This window comes from Nanorana parkeri, unplaced genomic scaffold (assembly GCF_000935625.1).
Source record: "Nanorana parkeri isolate BGI_ZX_2015 unplaced genomic scaffold, ASM93562v1 scaffold58, whole genome shotgun sequence".
Lineage (NCBI taxonomy): Eukaryota > Metazoa > Chordata > Amphibia > Anura > Dicroglossidae > Nanorana > Nanorana parkeri.
The window spans coordinates 1723436-1729149 of record NW_017306326.1 but is presented as its reverse complement, the minus strand read 5'-3'; positions in this window follow the sequence as shown (position 1 = coordinate 1729149).

Genomic DNA, 5714 nt, shown 5'->3' with positions numbered 1-5714 from the left:
GCTCCTGGAGCTCTTTTTCTGCCACAAAACGCCCCCCCCCCCCACCCCAATTTAGCTGTATTAACTATTTTAAAAAAAACAGACAAAAAAGAGTGTCAGTATATACACTGTAAATAAGGATCAAATACATTTAAAACAATCATAAAGATAAATTCAATAAACACTTAGGGGCCAATCTATAACCAAGAATGGGTATCCCTATCTGCTCTCTGTTTTAATGTTTTGCAGTATGACTCAATACATTTTGCAGCTCATTCATAAAATGAAGTCCCTTGTTTGGAGCCTGTGGTACTTCAGAGTTACAGAGAGAACTCTGTAACTTGAGGAAAGTTCGTCATTTGACTTAAAAAGGTCTTGGCTCTCCCCAGATTTTTCAGTCTACTGGTGTCTACTTGTGTTCCCCATGGTACCTGCGTGTGTTGTACAGTAGTCACCGCTCCAAGCTCGCTCCTGTGATGGTGGACTACAATCTCAATACAAATTAGTAAACTAAACATGAGATTGTAGTCCATCATTGGAGTGAGCTTGAAGCTGTGACTACTGTACAACACTGTACAACACTTTGGTAGTCACCGCTCCAAGCTCGCTTCCGGGATGGACTACAATCTCAACTAAACATGAGATTGTAGTCCATCCCGGGAGCAAGCTTGGAACGTTGGCTACTTTACAACACACACAGGGTCCATGGAGAACAAAAGTAGCCACCCTCCAGAAGGAAGGACAGTGTCATTAACAATTCAGAGATGATTTAAGGATCTGCAGACGAGTGATACACATATAAGATACGTTGTTGTTAATAGTTAAGGTACTTGGATGTATTTCTAAGGTTTAACTCCTGAGTTTAGTGTGATGTACTGGAGCAGTTGTGCAAGGCAACCAATCAGTGTCCCTCTTCAGTTTGTTCAGTTAGGGTTTGAAACTGAAGAGAGAAGCTGATTGGTTGCCTTGCACATCTGCTATAGTTTTTGTCTGCTCCAGTTTTGATAAATCCCCTACTGTTTATATTAGACATGTGCGATTCGTTTCGTTCCGAATCGAAATTCGGACGAATTTTCGGAAAATCGGACATTCGGATGTATCCGAATTCCGAATTACAGACATAACGAATGCAAACGAATCCGAATTTCCATTTCCGAAATTCGGTAGCGGTAGTCCGAACGTTCGTTTCGTTTTCGTTTCTTATTTGTTTCGTTCGTTGGAGCAAAGTGACATTAGAGAAGGAGAAAAATATTTTTCCCCCTCAAATGTCACGAACGAACGAAACGAATAAGAAACGAATAAGAGCAGAAAACGAAACGAACGTTCGACCTACCGCTACCGAATTTCGTCCGAATCCGAATTCCGAATCCGAATTGACTTTCACACCCGAATCCTGAAAAACGAAATAACACAAATCCGAATTTAAAACGAAACAAAACTAAACACATTTTTTGGCAGTGCACATGTCTAGTATATATATATAAATAAATAAATTGTATATCAAGAAGCGCCAGAGGCAATCATTCATTGTCCCTCATAGAGAACTAATGTTTAGGCATCTATGCAGGACGCAGCCCCAATACAGTCTGGGAGACTGAGATCACTGAAAGACAAAACAAGAAGGGGCGCCTTTCCTGGTGCAGATCAATTTATTCAACAAATAGGTAAATCGTAAGTTAACAGGTACTCACAAAAGTGGATTATTGCTCGTTGATAATCCACTTTTGTGAGTACTCGTTAACTTGTGAGTACCTGAGTACCTGTTAACTTGTGAGTATCTGAGTACCTGTTAACTTACGATTTACCTATTTGTTGAATAAATTGATCTGCACCAGGAAAGGCGCTATCTAGTGAACCGACGGGTCTTTTATACACCTACCTAGCATTGTTTAATATATTCGTGCTTCTGTGATTTTTTTTTTCCTATGTACACAGTTCTCCATGAACAATATATCAAAGCGGGCAGCAGCTGCGAGCCTGCTGTCCGTCTGATTGGTAGTCATAGCGAGTATCCTGCGTATCCTTGGCAGTTGAAACAATATACTGGTGATCAGACATTATAAAATGTAGGAGGGAATATAAAAATCAAACACGAAAAATGGAAATAAAATGAACGCCAACTTTTATTGTCTCCAGCCTCTGTCACTCTGCGGATCCAGAAGTCATATATAAGAAAAATGTGACACACTAATGGCAAGTCATTTACTCAAGGATGGGTTTGTGCCTTGAAATGCCTTCGACATACAACGCTTTCCAAACTTTGCGAGTGTATCTGCATGGCAGCCGTTACTCCACGCTGAAGTTCCCAATTTGTGCGCGATCTGACTTTTATAACGCCATTAAATGAGCCTCATGAAAAGGGCTGTAAGAAACAATGATACATGGGCTTTCAAGGAGTTTGGAGAGAGAGAAAAAAAAAAGATACCTCTTAAAAGTCACTTTGAGAGTGGTGCCTTGGTGCTGGAAAACCTTTTTTGGTTTATGGAACCTGAGGAGAGATTAATGTTCAATTTATACAGCCCTCCTACATCCCTAATAGCCTTCTGTAAATGATACTGAAGGACATCTACTGTAATCATTTTTGTTTTGTTTTTTTAAAGAAGAACTAAGGGAAAATATTTTATTTATTATGTTTTCTGGGCTGCCAACATTTTTTACAATGCCCAATCTGTATTTCCTAAAGACCCTTATGATGTAAAAAAAAACTGGTGATCCTGTCAGTAAAAATGTACCAAATGTACTTCCTTTAGGCTGGGTTCACACCTAGGCGTATTGATTATGCGCGTTTGTCGCGCGACTCGCGGTAAAAAAAAAGCGCGACCAACACGCGTTTCCGAGGGCTACTTGGCTGTATCCCAATGGAAACGCGTGACAAAAACGCCCCAAAGAAGCTCCTGTACTTCTTTGGGCGTAGGACGTTTTGTAACGCGTTCATACGGCCTGTAATACACCCAGGTGTGAACCATACCCATAGGAAATGATTGGATTTTGGTGTTTGATCGTTTTGCAGAGCGTTCGAACGCGCTACAAAACGCCCAGGTGTGAACCGTGCCTTAATAGGGTGACAGCGTTCTTCTTGTACCATGGAAAGAACTGAGGCATCGTCGCCCTTGATGCTGTACCCACTAGGACATCATGGTGCAAGTGGTGGCTATGGCCAAGTTCATGGTCATGGTTGACTGACAAACCTCCAACGTGTCATTCAGCGACCAGCCATGCCTTACGCCTCCCCACCAAATCACTTCATGATTGGCAGCAACTCAAGATTCACTATTTTTGCTTGCAAATAATTGGATTGGAGTTCATGGGAAATGATCCTATTTGCTAGGAAATTCAAGAACAAAAAAAATTCCAAATGTTTAGGTAAATCAGTCAATCAAGCTTTAAGCTTTAAGTTAAAAAAAATATGGTTATAGCCAGATCAGATATCTTCTTATTCAGTTATTTGGAGAAGACATGTAAACCAATCCAATGTGAAACATTTGTGACCTGAAAATGCATGTATCTTTTTAGGAAATCCATGCTTTTAAAAGAATCGGTTGCTTGTGAAGCATTGGCTGGCAGGCAGGACAGCTTCTCTTTTTTAGAGGTGGGCGAGCCAATCTATCATACCACCCACACAAGTGACAGGGTGGTATTACAAGGAAACAAAAGAGCCCCTGGAAGTAATGGATAGTACGTTTAGAAGAAAAAGGATATTCACAGTTATTATCACTTAAAGGAGAATAATGAGGCGAGTGATTTTCACTCAGCCTCATAATCTGAGCCGACCTGTGACAATGAGACTCTCACAGGTTGGCTCAGTAGATCGGGAAGTGAGAGAACACATAGCGGCTCTCGCTCACTTCTCGATCCTGTGCCTTCAGAGAGCCGTGACAGGGGAGGGACTGGATTCCCCCCTCCCCGCTCCGATCCTCCAGCGCTGAATGGTGGAACGAACCGGGGAGGGGGTGGGTACAGCTGGCTCTGCTTCTAGATAGGCAGAGCCAGCTGTCACTCACGCAGCTGGGCAGATACAGACATAATTGTCGGGATCCGTTCCGGCTGCGGCGTCTCATTATACCGCGAGCTGTAGCTTGCGGTATACTGAGCTTTTGGTGACGGGAGGACGCTAGTTTGTGTCCTCCCGTTACCCTTAGGAGAACACCTTTTGCCACCCAAACAGCCCTTACCCACCGATGGACTCAACTATGCTGTGGTATCTGGCACCGGCTTGGTCAGTAGCAGATCCTTTAAGTCCTGTAAGTCATGAGGAGAGGCCACCATGGATCGGATTTGTTTTCCCATCACATCTCACAGATTTTCCTTTGGATGGGGGTCTGGAGAATTTGTTATCTCTAGTCAAGACAAGAGATAACAAGTGAGTGAATGAGTAATTCCCTTTAAAGGGAATATGATTGCAATATACAAATCTGGAACATAGATTTGGATCTGCATTTATTCCTGTAGGTCCTACAGAAATAAATGCAGATCCAAATCTACGTTATTAGGTTTTGCCTAATTGGATCAAGTACATCCTTCCTGAGGGCTGGTGACCAAATCCGATTGATTCATTGATAGATTTGTATATTGCAATCATATTCCCTCTAAAGGGAATTACTCATTCACTCACTTGTTATCTCTCGTCTTGACTATTGTAACTCCCTCCTCATTGGCTTACCACTACACAGGCTATCCCCCCCTTCAGTCTATCATGAATGCTGCTGCTAGACTCATTCACCTTACCAACCGCTCAGTGTCTGCAACCCCCTCTGCCAGTCCCTCCACTGGCTTCCATCCCTCACCCCCCTCTGCCAATCCCTCCACTGGCTTCCACAGCACAACTCTCTTTCTTCCTTGCTGATTTAAACCACAAGGTTTACTATCCTGTGTTTGTGCAACAAATGCAGACGCTTGACATAGAAACTCTGCCTCCATGTGCTTAGTCAACATCCCTGCTACTGCTGAACCTCCTCATACCCTGCTACTAACCCTGAGCGAGCATTACACCTTCCATACCACCTGTGGATCCTTTGTTCCACCTAGGGTTGCCACCTGTCCAGGATTCACCCGGACAGTCCGGGTTTTGAATGCTGTGTCCAGGTTTCATGGCAGCAGAAACCCGGACATATAATGTCAGGCAGACAGGGGCAACCAAAATGAAGACTGGGGCTACTGGCCCCCCACTGAAAATAGTCTCAACTGTGATATTTACATATGAATGGGTGGTGCTATTTACATATGAATAAGCCGCGACCCATTCTCCCCCCAAACAATGTTGAGTGTTCGGGTTTCGCTTGAAGAAAAGGTGGCAATCCTAGTTCCACCAACTCTTCCCTATTGACTGGATGTGCCTCACACCTCATTGCTGTGTTCACCTGCATGCTGCTCCAGATCTCTTCAGTTGCCATTAGCAACCACCTGCTGCACAGCCTCCAGGACTTTCAGCTAAGCACTACTACTCTGGGATTCATCCAGGATTTCACTACCTGCTCAAGACACTACACACCTGAGCCTACTGACTGCAAGTCTCACCTTATTCAATACCAAATACAATGAACATTAATTGTTTCACTAAAACTTTCTCTATTCATTGGCTCTTATGTCATCAACTGCCAAGCATGCAGGCGATATCTAACTATACCTGTTCCTGGACATTAACTCTGAAGCAAAGATTGCTATTCATACTTGCGCTTGACAGATATCCGTGGCTGTGATCTATAAAACTCATCAGCCCCCATTCCTCGAGCGTTACG